A 22,401-nucleotide genomic window follows, 5' to 3' on the forward strand; every position below is an offset into this window, starting at 1 on the left:
ACCCTGCTACTTGCTTGGCCATAAATCCGCACTCACCACTTGCCCGTGCTGTATTCAGAACTGAGTCCAGTTCAATACTGAGGTCTCTTTTCCCTGCTGCAAATGTCCTGAACAAAATCTGTTTTTACCGCTTTAACTACTGCCCAGCTCTGGTTTCTCTTTGACTGCCGCCCCCTGCCATGTATGGTCCACCACCAACCTAACCACCCTCAAGAAAGCTTATTCTGACCCTTCCAGGTAAAAATGAGCTCCAGCTCCTCTGAATACTTCTATCATTTATCCATGACTTGATCATTTGACGTTTTGCCAAAAATAATCTCGTAGTGTAGTTATTTTCCAAGGCCCAGATACTTCCCAATGAGACTATAAACACACTGGTCATCAACCATACTTTCTTTATCCACCCCAGTCCCAAGCAGAGTCTCTGACCTTGATTAATTCCTAATCTATTAAGTTTTGCCAGTTGACTGTGGTGTGTTCTTTTTCCCTCTCCTGAAGAAGTTAGCAACTGCCATGCCTGAATTTGCAATTCAACCACCATTTCCCCCTCCATGTGCTTGCGTCCTCCTTTGGGGTCTCTCGACTTGGCACAAAGAATCTACTGAGACAGTTAATTTTTTTCTCACTATAATATGAACTTGAATTAAAATATAATGTATACTAACTGCTGTTTTAGAGGTTCAAGATGAAAGTTCCAGAAGACTATTGCAGGAAGAAATCTTAATGAACTGGTAAAACAATCCCTCCACCTGGCTCTGGAAAACTTCCCAGCCAACTTCTCAACAAGCTTTCACTATCCATTATACCTTCTCTCTCTCACATTTTCCACCTTTCCCCACCCTGGACGTGTGTTCCCAGGGATGGCTGGAGGACGTCCCTACACACAGTTAATTCCTTCACCACACATTTAAATCATCTCTTTTTCAAAGGAACCCAACAAATCTTAGAGTGGAAAAGTATCGTGAGTTAACTGATTGCTTCTCCCCGTAAGGGAATTCCCGGGAGTGGGAGGCCTCGACTGCAGGGGGATTACTGCTGCTTCTCTCTGCGGGGGAAGGAAGGAAGGGGGCTCTGAGCAACGAGGGTGGGCAGGGAGAAGTTAGGTCAAACACGACAAAGGTCTACCACACTGCAAAAGAGTAGAGCATTTTCTCCCTGCTTCTCTTTTCTTTCAGCCGATAATCCTGATAATTATTTTACAGGGAAAGGTCACATTCTCCTAATCAGACTTTGAGTTGTGAATGAAATAAAGTTGAAAACATCTACCTGTTCTCTTTGCTTTCGGGTTTTCTTCCCATCATCTCAACCTGCAGCTCACTCCTCTGATTTCCATCTCCAAAAATAGAAAAGAAGGGGAAGATTGGGAGGAGAAAGCCACCTGCCAGAGGAAGCAGAGCTGTACTTCGGAGAGTCCCTCACCTACTCAAAGTGTGGTACAACCTACACACCTGCCCGAAAATTCCACACATCTGTGCCCTCTGCCCCATGAAAGCCCTGCTAACTAGACAAGGTGCCACATGAAAGTATTTCACATTTGGAGAAGAAAAAAAAAAGTGCAATAAGTCACGCTTTAAAACACTCTACTAGGTGCTGCTGGAGACCCACAGATGTGTAATCTTCAATCTCCCGCCTGCAACCTAACCAGGAAAATAAGCACATAGACACCATCATCCAGAGCTAACTGCATAATGGGTACCAAACAAATAGTAATGGTGATAATACTGGATCCTCTTTGGACTGTGCTAGCGGCTTGAAGGTGGGGGGAGGGGTATTGATTCCGTGTCCTGCCCTTCACACCTCCCTTCCTCTCTGGGGTTCCCTGCTGAGGGGCATGAACACAATAATTGGCATCATTTTTATAGATAGGTGGACAAGTTTCATTTTTTTGATGACTTCCAAATCCAGAACTCCTTTGGTAAACAGTGTCTGCGTACAAAGCTTAGCCACAAAGTCTCCCTGAAGTTTTCTACTTTCTCCAGTCCAATCTATCCTGGGACTGTGGAGCACGCCCACAGCCCTGCAGCAAACCAACTTCACTGAGCGCTGACACAGACCCCCGAGCATTGCGCTGGGGTTCTGGGAGGGTCCCACCCACGCTGTGCGCAGGGAAGGCCGGGGGGCCTGCCATGCATAACAGGCAAGGAGTCCTCCAGCCATCCGTGGGAACACAAGCCCTTTCACACTTGGCCACAGACAGGGAAACACGGCCCAAAAGGACACAGGGCCCCATGAAGGACAGCCTGAATCAATCATCTGACCAACTCCTCCTAACATGGGAGGAACTTGTGAGGAGGATGGTGGGAAGAGGAACCCAAAGGATTCCCTTATTTTCTCTTCCCCCTTCCCAGCGACGAATTCTGGATATGTTTCATTCCTCTGACCTACAAGTGTTTCTATCATTCTCGAATTCATTCCATCCCAGTAATGATAATGAAGTCTAACTAAGGAAGACTCACAGTTATCTCATGCCATTAGACATGTAGGAAATAGACACGCAGAGATGCTCCACCAGCCCCTGCTACAAAGTTAGCTGGACGAGGCCCTAAAGGATGGAGAACCTGACTTTTTTTCATTTATTTACTCATTCATTTATTCATCACTGCATCTATATCACATCACCTGGACCCAGCACATTAAAGCAATCTGCAGACCAAATGAGACCTAGAAATGGATAAACAAGAACCCAGGAATGCAGGGCAGCAGGTGGAACCGATAGGCATTGAAAATGCAAAGGTTGCAACATTTGTTTTGTCTTTTTGAAACAAGGCTGGAAACCACAAGGCCTAAGCCCGTGACAGCCTTCTCATGACATTTTCAGGAGCCCTTCATTCATGGAGACGAATGCATTGTTTTGAAGGACAGCTCATATTCAGTTAGCCGCGCAATATCAACCTATACAGGTTTTTTAAATTATCATTATTTTAAAATTAAGGTGAAAAGTGTTCAAATGCCACAGAGCTCCTGAGCTTGTGAAAATCTGGAAACCTCTCCCATGACCACAAATGACCTGCCCCCATCCACCAACTGCCCAACTTAATTTGATGGCTTCATTTACCCTGGAAGTGCCAGCCCACGTCCTGTGTTGGAAAAGTCATTTGCTCTCGGAAGGTATTCTCTGGTCATTCCCTCTTCTCCTTAAAGCCCATCGTGTGGTCAGAAAAAGACAAGAACTCAGATTAAACCCCAAGATGACCTTTTTTCCTTCTGATTTCACAAACTACTTTGGGAAAAGATGGCCTTTCTGAGACCGCTGAGCTGACAGATTGTAAAATACGAATCTGCACCATAAGGGTAAGGTCCTTATTCAGCAATGTATCCGAGTGTTTGGCTCATAATAAGTGCTCAAAGCATATTTACTGGGGGGAAAAAATGACTATGAATATGGAGATTGTAAGCAGTGCTCTGAATACTTTGTGGGCTTTTAACACTTTGTTGAGGATGTAAAACAGTGGCCATCCTTAGGACACTGCTTAGTAAAGGTCAGAACATATCATTGAATTAATGACTGTGTAAAGTCATATGCTATAAACTATCAATAGTTATCAATGATCCAGGGGTGAACATGCTGCTTGGTTGGTTGATTAGCTGGAGAAGCATTTGTTTCATCCCTACATATCTACAAAGTGTTACAAATGCATTTGAAACGAATGGCATGAAAGACCCATACTTCCTTAAAATATTGCCAACTACAGGCTCTGCAGACGTTAAGTTTGCCCTCACACTACAGCAACTACCTTAGGTAGCACCTGCTGTGTTATGAGGTTAAAAATTTAGAAATTAATGCAATGTTGCTTATATTCCATTTCCAAGATTCTGGTTCACTAATTCACTTAAGGCCAAGACCAGACCCAGGTAAGCTGAAGAACCTTCATTAAGATAAATAAAAGTCGGCCAGACCTCTGGGAGTGGACAGGAAACTCCTTCGATCTGCTAAGAAATGTCTGGGAGCTAAACAGATTACCATGGCATTGTAAAAGGATTTCTCAAATCAACAGCTCTGAGAGTTTATTCCTTTTAAATGTAAGTAGGCAAATATCCTGTCCAGCAAACAAACATACAAATGAAGAAAAGAACCAAATCACAGAAACTGGGGAAATAGTAAATCATCATCATAATAGCATTACAACAAGAAGAAGAATTGTAATTATTTTCCATCTTCTAATCCAGAAGCAATAACACGTCAGATAAATTTACGATATACTTAGGTACTGCAACAGTTTTAATGGGTGGTCGCTATTAAACGTAATAAAAAATGTAAAAGCAATTAAGAATGAGACCAGAGACATGAACTTCAAAGAATGATGGCCAAACAATATTGTCGAAAATAACTATGTTACTACAGACTCCCAACAGGATATGAAAAAAACCTTACCTCAAGATAAAAACAAAGGCATGGTTCCTGATAATAACATTGAAGCCAGGGTATTATTCTATTTTCTCCTACTAAAACAGAAATTACATTTCTTCCAAGGAAGAGTGTTGATATACATTTTATCATTCCCCCCCCCCAAAAAAAACATAGTAATAACTTCTCCCCCATTTGGTGAGGTTCTTTTGTGAGAGTTTTATTATCTGCAGTGGCAGGTGGGCCTGTGTTTGTTATACAGAAGTTATCCAAGGAAGGGGCAAATGTCTAGTATTAATTGATACACTCCCTGTTCTAATTATTTTTCCAACTCAAGATACACATATGCAACATTTTTCTACAAACGGTTTTTGACACACTCTGAAAACATAAAATGAAACAATCCCACTTACCTGAAGAGTGTTATCTTAATTAATATGCTCTCTAAAGGTTGCTTGTTTGTTTTGTGTTTTGGTTTGCCCCAGCAGAGGTGCTTTCTCCTTCCTGGGAGAAGTTCATAGATCTAAACACTTGTGACACATTTGTGACACGTTACACCTGTATTCTGGTTAAGTGTACACCTATCTTTTCTCCTCAGCTGGATTATAAATTCCTCACATTTCTCCATATCCCACTTAGCAACTGTACCACGCCAGGAGCAGTGAGTGATCAATAAATAAGTATTTGTGGAATTAGGGAGGGCAGGGAATACATACTATTGCTTTCATTATTTACATTATAATGGTCATCACATACAGTGCCTTTCATTTTTTCCTAAGAGCCAAGTAGAGAAAACCTGCATTTAGTATACAAGGAGACTTTCTAACAAGACTGATTTGGTTCTGCATCCCAGCTTCACCACTCATTTAGCTGTGTGTCTTGGGCAAATACCATAACTGCACTGGGAGAGTTTCATTTGTAAAATGGGTATAATGATGGCAACCTCTGGATTATGACCAGGATGTAGTGAGATAACAAACAGGAAGGGCTTAGCACAGAATGAGCACACCAAATAAGCTCAAATCATTCGTAGTGAGAAGATAGAAAGCAGCATTATGTCCACTTTTCGTAGTTACCAAGGTTGATTTTCGTCTTGCTCAATTCCCTAAGATATTCTAAATGCAAACAATCCACTCTCGGCCTGGTTGCACAGAGCCCCCCCGCAAGGTGGGAGCTCTTCCCCAAGCCCAGAGCCTACAACGGCTGAGCAGCCATCGTGCACTCCAGTTGGGCAAGTGGAGTCTGGCAGGTTGATCTTTCTCTATGTGTTGGAAGCTTCCCTCAAAGTCATTCTTGGATTAAGGCCATTGCAATTCCCCTCCCCAAGGGCACCTGCCCCAATCAGGGTTCAGTGTGACGGGGTCTCCACTCTCCTCCCCGGGGAGTCTCGGACACACTCTCTCAACCCCCTTTCCACCATCTTGTCTGCCCGCATGGTACCCGCTGCTCTTCTGAGAGCATCCTTACTTGGTGTCCCATTATTACTCATTCTTGGTGCCAGTCCCGGAGTTCATTTGGGTAGGGCATGTTATCATTTAACTTTTCTAGGAAAGATTTTCTTTTTTCCCCTTCACGCTCAGTGTCTTTCACCTGCCACCATCTACAGAATCCTGAAGAAAGAACCCTCGCTGCAGAGCCAGCACGGCTGAGCCTGGACACCCGCTCCTCTGTGACCAAGCAACTTCCCAAACATGGTTCACACGGAGGGAGGCTGCCTCGGGAAGCAGTGCAGCTCAGCCCTCAGAGAGCATCAAACACCCGGAGAGCGGCAGGTCTGGGGCGGACTCCGCAATCTGCGGTGTTAATGAGCGCCAGGCTGGTCCAGGCTGCTGACCACACATCACCCTTGGAGGAACACTCTGTTAAAGAACCTTTGGTGTCACAGATTAAAAAACAGGAATTCGTGAAGGGAATGGAGAGCACAGCACTCAAGCAGGTGATGCTCACCTTTACTTCTGCCTCTACTGCTGCTTCCTGCCGTGTCCCCAGCTACACTGCATCCTCCCTGCCGCCATTCAGGCTCCACGGTGACCACCCCTCACTCTCCCAATTAGCATAAACAGGGCACTTACTATGACCTAGGTGCTCGAACTACACTATCACAGCCCACACTCCCTCATCTCTAAGAGAGACACATTATTTGCATTGTGCATCAAGTTTAGAACCATCAAGGAATGTTCCCAAGGTCACAAGTGACAGAGGTAGGTCCAGGGAGCAAGGCCTGACCCTTAAGCTGGGTGCTAAGTCCACTCCTGCCTCCAGATCGTCCCTTCTGGACCCCATCAGGTCTCATTTCCTTCCTAGAGAAATATTAATGTCCATGTGTGGTGTCTGCCCATTCACACACGCACTTGTTAGCACAGACCTTTTAGAGAAACGATATCAACTCTTAACAGGATAACCTGGCTTGTTCGTTGCAATGTGTTGAAGACACAGTTTTGTCCAAATGGATCTGACTTCAACACCCTCAAAATGCATCCAGGTCTCCCCACCCAATCACCCATTTGGACACTCTCTGAAGATAAATAGGAAAGTGTCCACTAGCAAACGTGGGTGCTCCCCACGACAAAGAGGGCAAGATGGCCTCGCTCAGAGGATGGTGTCACTAGAATTCTCCCCGGCTGCACTGCTCCGATCCTCGTCATGGTTCTAAGAGAGGAAATCAAATGAACCGAATGCAAAAAGATGTTCTGCCTCCCAGCAGCTGCCTGACCTTTAAAGTTCTGTAAACCTCTTTGAATCTTGGGTTAAAATTGGAATAGAGTGATATACCTCGCAAGATGGTGTTCAGGAATAAAGGAGGTAAAATATGTAAAGAATGTTTGGCACATACGAGAAACTCAGTAAATTCTAATTCTCTCTTTTCTTACCCAGCTTCTGATTTTCCAGAAAATCCTCAACTTTACGCATTGAAAACACATTAGGGACCCAGAGTCCAAGGACTCCCAGATCACCTGAGGAGAGTTCCCAAAACGCAGAGTCTCAGGACAAAACCCTGGACCAAATGAATTATTAGCTCCAGGAGTTAAGCCCAGGGATCTGTATACTCTAATGTACAAACCCTGCTTGCAAACCACCTGTTTGTCCAAGATCAGAACATTTGGTCCAAAAACCCATCTGTGGTTCTACGGGGTGAATTAGACCAAGGGGCCTGCTGCTGAGGTCAAAGGTTTCAGAACTGTTCTTCCTATTTTTTTGGAGATTTCCTTTTCATCCCTTTCTCCATTTCTTTTGATTTATAAATGTACAGTTTTCATAAATCTGATTCTTAGCTTACGTACACTGTATTAAAATTAGGCAAACCCAATGTAAAAAAAAATCCTTGCACGAAAACACTATTATTGCACAGAAAGTAAACAAATGAAAACAGGAAATTCAAAACCATTCTTCCTATGGTAGCTCCAAGTCCTCATGCAAATACAGGTATGAATGCATCAATTCAGCAGCTGACTAGACAATAAAATGACTGTATATAGACGGGCAGGAGAAACGCATTCAGTTACTGTCAGAATAATAACTTTGCATTTCTTGACTGGCGCTCGTTAAAATGCCCAGTCAGAGCTTCAGATAAAGGTAGCTCTAATGCACAGTCCGAGGACTTTTAGACTCAAATCTTTTTTTTAATTAGATTGCTAGATGTCACTTCTCAAGTCCTTACGTGACGAAGCATTAAATTCCCATAAGACCCAGGTACCTACTAGAGAGACAGTAGTTAGTTCTCAAGTCAGCGTGTCAGGAAATATTTGAACCATTATTTGTCACTGAAGTGGCTTATGTGGTACGTAGAACAGAACTCTTAGCCAAGGGGAAAAACACTAATAAAAGGGTGACCTTCAGCAACACTTTAGTTACACTATATGTAACAATTTGATGATTTTTTAAAAACTACAAACTACCCATTAGATCCTTTATACAAACTACCCATTAGATCCTTCAAGTAGAATCGCTCTTCCCAACCCCATGTCAAAAACAAGGTTGCGTTTTTATATATTTATTCATTTATTTATTTTTGGCTGTGTCGGGTCTTTGTTGCTGCACGTGGGCTTTCTCTAGTTGAGGCGAGCAGGGGTTACTCTTCCTTGTGGTACGCGGGCTTCTCATTGCAGTGGCTTCTCTTGTTGCAGAGCACGGGCTCTAGGCGTGTGGGCTTCAGGAGTTGTAGCACACAGACTCAGTAGTTGTGGCTCACGGGCTCTAGAGCGCAGGCTCAGTAGTTGCGGTGCACAGGCTTAGTTGCTCCGCGGCATGTGGGATCTTCCCGGACCAGGGCTCGAACCCGTGTCCCCTGCATTGGCAGGCGGATTCTTAACCACTGCACCACCAGGGAAGTCCTGGTTGCGTTTTTAAAATGGCTTCCTGCTACCTAGGTTCAAATAAATAAAAATATTGCTAAAAACCAGTCTTGATAATCCAGAAGCTGGCCATGAGTACTTCAACCCACCCCTGTCTGGAGTCCACCCCTGGCACTTGGCCAGAACTCTTTACAAAGCCTCCATGCTGTTAACAAACTATGTGCACTTTAAAATGCAAACAATGGTACAAATGAACTTATTTACAAAACAAAAATAGTCACAGATGTAGAAAACAAACTTATGGTTACCATGGGGGAAAGCGGGGGCAGGGGAGATAAATTGGGACATTGGAATTGACAAATACACACTACTACATATAAAATAGATAATTAATAAGGACCTACTGTATAGCACAAGGAACTCTACTCAATACTCTGTGATGACCTAGATGGGAAAAGAATCTAAAAAAGAGTGGATATATGTATATGTATAACTGATTCACTTTGCTGTACACCTGAAACTAAAAACATTGTAAATCAACTATACTCCAATAAATTTTAAAAAATAAAAAATAATAAAATGCAAAGCGTTTGGCAGCAGTCAGCACTCAGGAAGTGCTGCTTTGGGCAGGCTCTCCCTTCCCCACCTTCCAACATGATTTTTCTAGGGACACAGCTGACCGCTTCTTCCATCCTGATTCCTTGCTAAGTCTTCCTTTTCCTTCTCTGGTTGCTCCTTCCCTGTCACCTCTGTCCCCTCCCCCCTCCTCTGCCTCACCATTAAAGGTTGCTGTCCTTCATGCTTCATCTTCTACTCACCTTTCCTCACCCTTTACCCACTTTCCCTCAAGCAACTGTATCTACTCCCTGGAGACAGAAATAACCACGTCCTTGTCCAAAACTCCCATGTTCCTAAATCCAACTCAGACTTCTTTTTCTGAGTTCCAGCCATGCAAGTGCTGACTTGGCGTTTCCATTTGCACGGATCACACACACAGGAAGCTTCACCTCCTTCTGCAGCATTCCCCGTCCCCTTCCTGACGTGCACGCAAGGGCTCGTACCAGACACCCAGGAGCCAGCCTCCACAGCCCCCTTCACAAGCAACCCCCCGTCATAACCAAGCTGAAGAGATGCCTCCAAAACCATCTCGAATCCTCTTGCTTCTCTTCATCCCTCCTGCTCCCTCTCTAGAGCGAGCCCACATCCTCACCCCACTCGGAGCCCCGAGTTCCCTGCAGGCACCCAACATCCCTTTCTGTCCGTTCTCTGCACAACCGCCAGTTGTGACATTTTCAAAATGGAAATTTTATAACTGATGTACTTAAAAACCCTACAGTGTTTTCCCAGGCTTTTACGACAAAGTCCAGAACCCTAAAAATTCCAAAATAATCTGATTTTTCTCCTTACCTCTCAGACCTCAGTCTTGCCTCCTTTGCATTGACAGCCCTCTCTGCTGTTCCTCTTCCCTGCATCAGGAATGGAAATGTCCTTCTCTCTTCCTTTCTCCTCTTCCTCTTCCCACTCCCATCAGAAATGTCTCTTTCTCAAGGAGACTTTCTGATATCTTTCAAGCTAAGTTACAGTCTTCTGTTCTATGTTCTCATGGTACCTTGTACTTTTGCCCCTATAAAAACTTAGCACAATTATATATATATATATCTACAATAATATATATAATATATATCACAATCCCTTATGTAACTGTTAATTCTACCCTATTAGCTCGGAAAGAACCATGCCTACTTTCTTCATCACCAGGATTCCAGAAAGCAGTAGAAAGACTAGCAAATAATGGATGCCCAGTAAATATTTGTTGAAGCAGGAAATCAGTAAAGTGCACTCACTGCTTCTCTTTTTCTATCACTTACCTACACTGTTAAGCGATCTCATGATTCTCGTAATTTATTTAAGCAACATCCTCAGAATGGCCCCTACAATCTCTCTCACAGGTCAGGAGTGCCTAAATCTAAGAGGAAAGGAATAGGATTTGGGGGGCTACACAAATTCATTGAAGAAGTGGTAAATTAACGACAAATTTCTAATCCATTTTAATGAATGAACAGATACGTCCTTGACTGACCTGCAGGTAGGACACTGCCTTAAGCTGTTCTGGAACTCAAGGACCTCGCGGAGCCAAATGGCCCATGATGAGGATGAGGTTGAAGAAGAGTACCACACATATATGATTAGTCTCTATCCTTTACACGTAATTTTTTTTTAGTTTTGTTTTTTGGTCCCGCCATGTGGCATGCGGGATCTTCGTTCCCCGACCAGGGACCGAACCCACACCCCCTGATGTGGAAGCACGGAGTCTTCACCACTGGACCACCAGGGACATCCCTACACATAATTCTTAAGTATCCTCTGGGGCTTCCCTGGTGGCGCAGTGGTTGAGAATCTGCCCGCCAACGCAGGGGACATGGGTTCGAGCCCTGGTCTGGGAGGATCCCACATGCCGCGGAGCAACTAGGCCCGTGAGCCACAAGTACTGAGCCTGCGCGTCTGGAGCCTGTGCTCCGCAACAAGAGAGGCCGCGATAGTGAGAGGCCCGCACACCGCGATGAAGAGTGGCCCCCGCTCGCCGCAACTAGAAAAAGCCCTCGCACAGAAACGAAGACCCAACGCAGCCAAAAATAAATAAATAAATAAGTAAATTTATTTAAAAAAAAAATTTTTTTTAAGAGAGCACAACAATAACGTGCATGATGTAGATGCACAAAAGACTAATTATTTTACACAGCTTCACAACCACGCATTTACTGTCTCCATTCACCTGTTACGAGTTGGTTCCTTTTCCTCCTGGGCTGCACAAAGGAAGCACTGGCATAGAACCAGCGCATCATAAAATTGCCAACAATTCTTACTAACAGGAAGTAGGTGGATAATATTGGCAACTTAATCATTTTCATGGACTTTTCGATAGTATTTTAAAAAGAAATATTACTGAGTACATAATGACAGTTATTTAGCAAGTTCCTGGAAATACAACGATGAAAAAAGTTAATAAAAGTGATTTAAAATGGTGGAATGATTACTCATCAATACAGTTAATACACTGGGCAGGTTGAACCTAACAATTTTGCTTTTTACAGGCAGTTTGACCAGCCATTTTTAATTTATCCTACTAAGTAATGTGATCATGAAACCCAATTAAGTCGGCAGTGATAAAGCCTGAGAGTATTTCTCCACAGCCCCTATATCAAAATGATTTGTTAAACACAGAGCTTTAAAAGGCATCCTCAACATGCCAGTGAAAGGCACTGACTATGGCCTGACCCTCTGCATTTCCAGTGGTAGCAGATGAAATCAGACATAGTGAGCATGCCACCTTTAAGTGTTAGCGCAAAAACTTAAAGATTTAGTGAAGTCAGACAGACAGAGAAAGAAATATTGTATGATATCCTTTATATGCAGAATCTTAAAAAAAAAAAAAAAAGATACAAATGAACTTATTTACAAAACAGAAACAGACTCACAGACTTAGAGAACTTATGGTTACCAGGGGGGAAGAGTCGGGGGGAGGGATAGTTAGGGAGTTGGCGACTGACATGTACACGCTGCTATAAAGGAAAAAAATAAAATAAAATGGATAACCAACAAAGACATACTGTATAGCGCAGGGAACTCTGCTCAGTATTACGTAACAACCTGAATGGGAAAAGAATTTGAAAAAGAATAGATACATGTATACGTATAACTGAATCACTTTGCTGGCCACCCAAAACACAACACTGTTAATCAACTATACTCCAATATAAAATAAAATGTTAAAAAGAAAGATTTAATGCAAAACCAACCTGCAAAATGCGAAGTTGAACACAAGAAAGAGCACGTAGTTCATATGGTATTTATCTACCGTAAACATGGATGGCTGTTATGTCTGCTCTGCATGTAACTATTCGGCTCACCCACTGCAATGAGGCAGCAAAAGGCAAATCTGTCTCCTTTCCAAAGGACAGCTGAGCCATTAAGAATGAAATGACCATTGCAAATTGGAACCCTGCCTATTGCAACCAATTTGGTCGGAAGTGAGGTTCAGCTATGCCTCAGGTGTCAGCACCAGTCTCTTTCAGAGGAAAGGAAAGACTAGACTATCTTGTGTCTGTCTACTCACTGGCAGAAATAAACTATTGAATTTGCACTGTAATATATTTGGGGTACCACTTGCTACAGCAGTTAGCCTACCCTAACTAGTACATCTACTATGAGAAAGGCAATGTTCATAAGGGACAAATTCCCTTAAGTAAGATTCAGTCTTTGTCAGTATTTCTATTAAAAACAGCATGTATTCCTTTTCCTTATTAAAAGGAATATACAATCACTATAGAAATTTTAGAAGTACACATGAAATTCCTAACATCAATAATTCTAATGCCTCACTGATAACATTTTGTTATATAGCTTTCCAGGTTTTTATTTCTCTTTAGATTGACAGATGGATATAAATAGATAGATAATAGTAAAAACAATTATACACAGTCTGCATTATAATATTTTTTCACTTGACAATATACTATGAATGTATCTGTAAGTCATTATACTTTCTTCTACAACAAGATTCTTAAAGACAACACAATCCATTATATAGCCATAAAGTTTTATGTAACCATCCTCCCACTGAAGGACATGGTCTGGAACAACGGGTAGCAAAGGTACAGAAAGTAGATAGAGAAGCAGACCATTATGGGGAAGAATGAACAGTAGGTGTAAATGTAAAGATCCCTCCAGCCACTTGGCACGTGGGGAGCCATGTCATCAGTGTAGCACGGGGTTCCAGGTAGGAGAAGAAATTGGATAAGAACACTTGGATAAAAGGTGAATGCCTTCTAAGCCATTCTAAGGAGTTCAGATTTTATCCTGATGGCAGCTGAAGAGGTTTAAGCAAGGGTATAGTACCATCTTTTCTGCTTCAGAAAGATCATTAGCAATAGTTCAGAGAATGAATTTAAGATGAGGAGAATCCCTGAGCAAAGATAAGAGGCTATTACAGTAAGGCTGAGAACTGCTACAGAAACAGTGGAGTTGGGGTAGAAGGGAGGGGTCTGAGATGTGTTAAGGAGGTAGAATCAATAAGATCTGGTCACCAAATGGCTATGGGGGAGAAGGAGAGGTTTCCGGTTGGGCTAACTAGGAAGACACTGATGCTACCATATGGTGAGGGGTTAACTAAGCTCTTCTGAGCACTTACTACTCTATGTGGCATAGAATAAGCTGTCACTCCAGGAAGCCGCTGGTAGTAACAGCAGTGACTGTAATAGGAGTAGTGATAGCAGTTTCATCATTAGTATCCAGGTGTCCAGATGGACTGCAGGGGACGTGATGAGATCCTGTTTAATATATTTACCATGAAGTGTCTAGAGGACATTTGGGTGGGTTATCTGGTAAGTGCTTGAATATACTGATCTGGAGCCAGAAAATAGGGTCTGGGCTAGAGATATGGACCTAGGAGCCAAGGTTTATAAGCACCATTAGATCTGCTGGAATAGCTGAACTCACCAGAGGCAAAGGAAGGAGCAAAACAAAACTAGACACAACACAGGTGAGTCGTGCCCGGCCCCTGTGGCACTGCCAACGTCTCTTCATGCAGTGATTTACAAAGATCAAATTATTTCTCATTTGACAACTTGTTTCTGTATTGATCCTTCTACTCACAAAAGGACTAAAATATATCATCTTCTTGCCCCAACCATAAATGTCATAAGCTGAGAAAGAAGGTCTTTTAACCCAATTCTGCATGAAGGTGGGAACTCTTTCCCCACCATCAACAGAACTGGTGCCATCCGGCTGGAAACCAAGATTTCCCTACTCTCTGTGCTGGTCTCATCCATTCCCACAACAGCACTAATTATTAAAACCCAAAACAGTGTCAGATTTACACTGTTCAAATAAATAAATAAAAATTCATAGTAAAGCACTTTGAATCTTCTTTGTCATTTCATAAAACAAATGACTGAACTTCTTGCTTTAAAAGTTTACAGTTGTAAATTAATATATTAATCATACTTTATAGCTTCAAAGACAGTATCTGCTTCTTGAAAAGACAATGCTCGTGAACACAAATAACTATTTTTGACAGTGTAATAAAATGACCCAAAAGGCAAGGGAGGTGAAAAGCTTTGGAGGAAAGGGGAGATACTTTTTCACTCTCCTTAAGCTGTCACTCCTCTTTCGGAGTGTCCAAAAGTTTCACAATTGTTTTTCCATGACTGCTCTCCACAGAACAAGACTAAAATGAGAAGAGAGGAAGAGAAAAGCTCCACGGGCAGCAGCAGAAGGGGTTTGCATGTTGGGTCATTTCTGAGATGACGACCAGATGCAGTCTGAATGGACCATGGAAAGCTCTTTACTTCCACCTTCTCATGCTGCATATTAGGGAACTGAGGCCCAAAGAGGTAAAGTTACTCACCCCAAACCACCCAGGTACTGAACTACAAAGCTAGAAGTGGAAAGGAGTTCTCCTGACTCTAAGGCTGGGGCACTTTTCACTTGTGAATAAGCTGAGGACACCCCAAGTGTCTGGCTGCAAGGATACTGTGGTCTCCCAGGTGAGGCAAGACAGTCACAGCTAGAAAAACTGTTAAACACATCAGTTTTTAAAAAACAAAGATAACATAAGGGAAATTTGAAATGCACCACGTATGAAGTATGGAGTAAAACATACTTTATAAGGTGCTCTGTATTCAAAGGCTAGAATGAGTATTTCTGGCAGGATCGTTATTAGGACTGTCATGGAAGCAGTAGGATATAGCTGTCCCTTGAAGGACACAGAATTTCCATGGACAGAAATGAGGGAAGAAGCAGACCCAGGCAGAGGAAGTGGCATATGGAAAAACGAGAGGATGAGGAAAGTACATGGCCTGTTCATGAAGCAGACTGGATAAAATCGTTCACATAGTACAAGTGACAAAGATTAGGCTTGGTTTGGATTAACGAGGACCCTGAAGGTCGGGGTCTAGAGGTAACTATGATGCATCCATTGAAAGTTTGAGCAGAAAAAGAGGTCTAATAAAAGTAGTATTTTAGAATGATTCCTCCTCCAGTGCAGGGTCTAACGAAAGTCAGTTTGGAGCAATGGACAGAATAGAGGCAGGGAAATTATAAAAAAGGAAACTTAATGAATAAATCAAATCAATTAAAAGATGCTGATACTAATCCAAGCATGATAAGGTGTCTCTCTGGACCATGTTGATAGCAATATGAATAGGAGTACAACATTCTTATGGTGACTAAAGGCTAAGTTTAATCTTTAAACCTTTTACTGGTTTTTATTAAACTATGATCGATTGTAATTTTGTTATCTGGTGGCTTCAGATTCAGGAGCCTAAATGCTGGGTAAATTAAGAGTTGAATAGATGAACACCTCTGTTTCTGAGAACTTTTGTTTATTAATGACAGTGTAATTAGAAGCACTAACTTGGAATAGAAAACAACAACAATACAAAAACTGCTCACCACCACTTCACACCCATCAGGATGCCTATCATCAAACCAATAGAAAATAATACACATTGGCGGGAATGTGAAGAAATTGGAACCCTTGTGCATTGCTGGTGGGAATGTAAAATGGTACAGCTACTGTGGAAAACACCATGGCAGTTCTTCCAAAAATTAAACATAAAATTACCATATGATCCAGCAATTCCACTTCTGGATACGTATCCAGAAGAACTGAAAGCAGGGTCTCGAACAGATATTTGTACACCCACGTTCACAGAAGCATTACTGACAATAGCCAAAAGGTAGAAACAACCCAAGTGTCCACTGACAGATAAACAGATACATGCAATGGAACATTATTCAGCCTTCAAACGGAATGAAATTCTGACACATGCTACAACACAGATGAGTCTTAAAGACATTATGCCAAGGGAAGTAAGCCAGTAACAAAAAGGCAAATACTGTGTGGTTCCACTAAAATGAGGTAAAATATAGTCAAATTATGGAGACAAATTAGACTGGTAGTTGCCAGGGGCTGGAGGAGAGGGAAAAGGGAATTATTGTTTAATTGGTTTGGAGTTTCAGTTTGGGAAGATGAAAAACTTTTGGAGATCGATGGTGGTGATGGCGGCCTGTGAATGTGAATGCTTAATGCCACTGAACTGCAACTTAGAAATAATTTAAATGGTAAATTTTATGTTATTACAACTTGGGGGGAAAAACACTCACCAGAATAAGACTGTGGTCCAAAAATGCTTGACTTTTTAATAAAATTCCCACTGCAATGAAAGAAAAGTTGCCACGGTTTCTGAGGAAAAGATGTGCGCCATCTCAGTGGATGGGAATGAGGACCTTGGAGGAAAGAGTATCTCAGAGGTGTCCAGACTTGCAAAGAAATCGAGAGCCGGGGAAATTTCAAAGCTGTGGTCCTTGTGCGCTGATGGCACGACAACGAACTCTGAGCAGAACATCTCCGTGCAGGCAGCCACCAAAGAGCCTTCACTGCCAGAATCACCGCCCGAGGACAAAGGCTAATGGCCAATTTTACCTGAAACCTCGACAGCTGCCCTTCTCCTCCTCGGTAGACAGAACCTTCGCTCCAGGTCTGCACTGGGCTGCAGCCAGGATGCTCCCTGCGGTAGAAGAAAATGCCGCCACTGCATCTGCTGCTTCACGGATGACACATCGCCCGTGGTGTCTCCAGGGCCAGCCAAGAAAACGGAGGAAAAGGACCTCATTGTTCACCAGAGCCCAGATGGATAGGCGCCGTCCCACCTAACATTCTAACCAAGAGCTGACAGGATGTTCACGACAAAGGAAAGAATAAGTGAAAAGTCAGTCACCCAAACTCTTTTCTTATTACTTCTGAGGGATACAAGCAGTCTTTTCCATCTTCAGTTACAAGAACTGAACTTACAGGGCTGACGTGGTGAAACACCTATGGGGGAGATCAGGGAGAACACAGAATTTCTGAGAGCTGAGATCTAGTACCCAAAATAAATTGGTTGGGATGATTTGGTAATGGGTCTGCTCAAAACAGTGGCAGGGATTCATTGACGATCGAAAACCCCTTCTGTGCTTGGAAGTGTTTACAACACAGGGAATTCTGTTCCCCAGCTGGGGCTATAGAGTACACAGAATACGGAATATTAAAATCCAGGAATAAGTTATGAAAAAACAAATTTTAGGAAATTAAATAACCTTTCTCGGAAGCCCAAAGGTTGATCCAGAGGAGGAAATGGTGTCCTGTTCTAAATGCTACTTCCTACAAAGAGGCTAGCTCACCAAATCACAGACCTGAAGAGAAAGAATCAGAGGTTTTGCTTGTTTTCTCCAAAATTCAGCCTAGAACAGTGATTGCCACCATCCAACAACACCCTCCAACAAGCGTCCGGGATGCTTCACTCATTTATTCATTTGATTATTCAACACGTATTTAACCCACACAGGTCAGGCAACAAGTGTCTATCAAAGAGGAAAAAAGATACAAACTCAATGAGTGATAGTTATAACTCGGTGGTCTTAGTAAGCCCCTCAATTTTTTAGCTTCCTTTGCCTTAACAGCAATTCCCAGGCTAGAGACAAACATTTGGGAAGACAGTATTACTGCTGTGACTTTCCAAACACAGCAAAGCAGAGAGGGCTTCACCTCTCTGATCATGACCCCTCCATGCCCCGGGCTCACGGGTGTGCCCACTACCAAGACCCTAGGGCCCACATCAGGCATGCCCCCTTGTGCTGGGCTCTGTTCAGCTCACACTTGCTGGCACAGTAGAGCGAAAGAAGTAATTCCCTCCTCTAGGTTCTGGGCCTGACCTCCTAAACCTGGCTCCCAGCTCCAGAAGCAGGCAGCACTCAGAGCTGTGCTCTTCTAGTTCCCAGCACACTGACTGGGGCAGATCTCCAAAGCCAGAGCCCTGGGCTTTGTAGCAGGGAAGCCCCTGAAATAGAGATGCAATGCAGGTTACCATCTATGTCTTCATGGGAGGGACAAAGAGCCTATCAGGAACTGAAAGACACCTATTGTAAATTCACATCTTTTTTTTTGCACCGTGCAGCTTGCAGCATCTCAGTGCCGTGACCAGGGATTGAACCCAGGCCATGGCAGTGAAAGCCTAGAATCCTAACCACTAGGCCACCAGGGAACTCCCAACATTCACATCTTGTGATCTAGGACTTCCATATTCTGACACACTTAGACCCAGACAGCCGAATTCCAAGGTGTCAAGAGAAGACTTGTCAGTGTGGCCATGAGCAGGCATCAGTACATACTTGTTCTCTTGAAGACTCAGATCCACTCATGGGCCCCATCATTTACCTAAAGCTTTACCCTGCAGTGTCCTCACAAAGGAAACAGAGATGAAGGGAAGACACAGCTGAAGCCTGAGTTAGGAACTGATAGCTCTATCTCCCCTGTACCATCCAAGCTGTGAGTAAACTAAGTTTCTTTTTGTTTTTGTTTTTGTAGTTAGTATAAAAAAAAAAAAAATAGGATATAAATATGGCTAGGTCCTAATAGGGAGAACCAAAGTTAGGATAGTTTCTCAGGAAACTATTTTCCAAAGGGAAAAATATCCTGGTTCTCTGGAAGACTTAAAAAATAATGTCAATTACCACTTAGGCATCTCTTTCTAGGATGGCTGGGTGGCAAGTCCATGTTGGGGGGGGGGACTATTTCCTAACTATCAGATCTATGCCAAGCAGAGATTCGTCAACCCATTTTAAGCTTTCAACTTCACCAAAATTTCTTTTTTTTAAATCTTCTTCGACCTGTATGGATCATTTGCAGATGGAGAGTCAGGAGACAAGCCTTCAGAAACAGGCTTACCTCAAGCCCATCACAGCCCTAAACAATATGAAAACACAGTAATACGAAATACAGCCTCTCAACTAGCACTTAACTCAATAAAAGTTAGGTCTGAATTCTGTACATTTGCAAATAATTCAACTTTAGATTTTAAAATGTGACAGGCTGTATCACTAATCAGCTGCTCAAGTATTAGAAAATGACTGATATTTGGGAGAGTCATACATTAGGTCACACATTCTTTCATGATGTTACTTTCATTTTAACTTAAATTTCATGATAACATAACAGCACAGAGTAAAATGTGCATGCACAAATTTAGAGCATTCATACATGAATGGAAAACTGTCTACAATAGCCATTTCTGTTATTTAAAAGTAAGGACATTAAAAATTCGTTCTCACTTTCTTATGAAAACTTTGATGAAACCATGTTGTTACACTATTGTTTTTGGTAACAAATTGCATGAGTCCATAAGAGCCCTAATTTTTTTTTACCTTTTGTTTTCTTTACAAACTTTATTATATACTTTCAATGACTAATAATTCATGAATCCCTACCACTGTTTCTCATTATATACTTTGTTTTCATTATCATTCATTTATATAAGGCTAATCAAGACACCCATTCAATCAGAACTATCTATAGACATAATTTTTCCATATCCTTTGAGCATATCAAAAACAACCAAACAAAAAACCTAAGTATTGCTAAGTACTGAGGGCAGATGAGAGTTTCAAGATCTTTGGACATCTGGCCAGTTCATCACTTGTCACTGAAATTTAAAAATAGGTTTTAAAAGATGTTACATTTATAATTAAGAAAAAAATAACAGGAAGAAAATGGGCATCGAAGCAAAGGAGATTTCCTGAACAATGAATAGATTGCATTTGACAAGGGCAATAACCCGCCCAATCACGTCTTTTGCTCTCATTTGCTATAAGTATACAGGCCAGCGGAAGCACAGCCCATTGTTTTGACCCTCAGGGCTGTTGAAGCTTCCTGGTCTTACCTAATATATTAAGACATATGGTAAAACCTTCCCTAGATCCAGAGGATTTATAGATCTCCCACAACTGATGAGAATGATCGCCTAGTGCTTGTAATATATTCTTTTTTTTTTTTTTAAGAAAATTTTCGTGGTTTTATTGTATCATGCGGCATTGAAACATCTGAACAAATCAATATCTCGGTGGTGAGGCAGCTGCTTTCTCCTTCACTTCTTTGGGTTACTAGACCAACTTGTCAGTAGATTAAAAAAAAAAAAAAAAAGACAACCTTCCGCATTACTTAACTCTTTCCAAGGCATGCGCTGGTACAACACAAACTTCTCCCGTCAGATGCAACTAGTCTAGCGGCCAAACATCATGCACAATACCTCGGCAGCAGTAGCGCACTGCGCCCACTCCCACCGCAGCCCTGCTCATTTGTGTATGATATTTGGAGCATCTGGAGGAGCATGAATAATATCGGGAAGAGGAGGGAGGAGGAAACAGCATGAGTGCCTGGCTGGGAGGAGGTCAGCCGAAGTTGTGCAGGGCAAGCCTGAACATGTCATTGGTGCAAACCCAAGCATCATTGATGTTCTTTAATAGGAACATCTGGTGGAACCCCATGATGGGGTCTTCATCGGCCTTAAGCTGGCCCACAACCATGCTGATGATGCAGCTATCTGGCGTGGGCTGATGGTCCTGCGCCGTGATGCTATGCTGGATTTTCTGGAACGGAAGGCTAGACAATTTCTCCACAATGGCAGCTTTCCCCTGGAATTGCTGTCCTTCCCACATAAGGCATGACGCGTCAATATAAATTGCGTCTAGTTGGGTTCTGTCGTTATCAAATAACTGGTAGTAATGTTGAATGAAGCTGGATCCAATCTGCTCCCAAATTGGCTTGTCTCCCATTCTGGAGCGTCACCCAGCCTAGTTGAGACCCGAGGGGCTGGCACGATGGCGGCAGCGGCGGCGGCAACCCAGCGCGGTCTGCCTTGTAATATATTCTGATTCAGATATTTAAATTCACCTTTTAAAATATTTTTATTCCAAAGAGTTGTTTTCCCAAATGACCCATCTTGGTTTCATTTTTTAACATAAATATATATATAAATACATACACGGTTTCTCTACTCAACAGAAAGAAGTGTTCTATATACAGTATAGAATTGACAGTAAGATTTATACAGTTTAAAGAGAGCCATCACAAGCACTTGGGAAATTACATTTACACATGTATTTATGAAAGACAAGCAGTCAAGCTGTATCTGTTCCTATTGCTATGCCCTTAATATAGCTTTTATTAAGAACAATTCTCTTCAATAGTTGGCTGGAAAATCCCTGCAGCATTTCTGTCATTTTCATAACACCATAAGGTCAGCACACTTTATTAAATAGTTATTGAGAACATGAGAAAAAGAAAGACATTGATCATAAATATTTGATAAACATGTTTGCATTATTATACATTCCAATATGATATACTGAATATTTAGATTGGCTTGTAAGAACACAAGTGATGTACAAATCTTGCATGGCCCAATTAGAGATGTTATTCAACATCAGTATTTTTACTCCTTTTTGGGAATCAGTTACAGCCTAGTATAACGGCAATGCTTTGAAAACTAGAAGTGTAGTACATCAAACAATGATTTGTTTGAATAACGGCAATTTAATTGAACAAAATCATTGAAATTATTTTGCATTCCAATAAATATAAAACCTAGAAATGTCTTAGCCTGTGTAGTGAGCAAGAGAGAAAGCAAAGACTGGGAAGAATTTAACTGTAAAGGAAGTGCAATTCACACAAACCTCAAACATAAGGCAAACAAGCTATGAGATTCTGTGTTGTCATCTAAAATACACTACACAGTTTTTGTTTCCAAAAGTCCATTGTTCAGAGAAGAGCTTCTTTTTATACAGACTCTACTCAGGAGTTTCTCTTAGATGGGGAGAGGGGGCGGGGAGGAGAGAAAAAATAATTCAGGGAAGACTTCCATTAGCTCAACCCTAAGGCTAATCTGTTGC

At 42.2% G+C, this 22,401-nt stretch overlaps 1 long non-coding RNA gene and 1 pseudogene across 2 annotated transcripts in view; both read right to left on the reverse strand.

The window, feature by feature from the left end:
• The window catches only part of LOC309623782, a 47,998-nt gene that overhangs the window by 7,003 nt on the left and 18,594 nt on the right, over positions 1-22,401 (reverse strand). The window lies entirely within an intron of this gene.
• LOC309623772 (nuclear transport factor 2 pseudogene) lies at positions 10,527-21,348 on the reverse strand (annotated as a pseudogene). The gene has a single exon. The product of its transcript is annotated as a nuclear transport factor 2 pseudogene (transcript).

This window comes from Balaenoptera borealis (genome assembly GCF_965194805.1).
Source record: "Balaenoptera borealis genome assembly, chromosome: 2".
NCBI classification, from domain to species: Eukaryota; Metazoa; Chordata; class Mammalia; order Artiodactyla; family Balaenopteridae; genus Balaenoptera; species Balaenoptera borealis.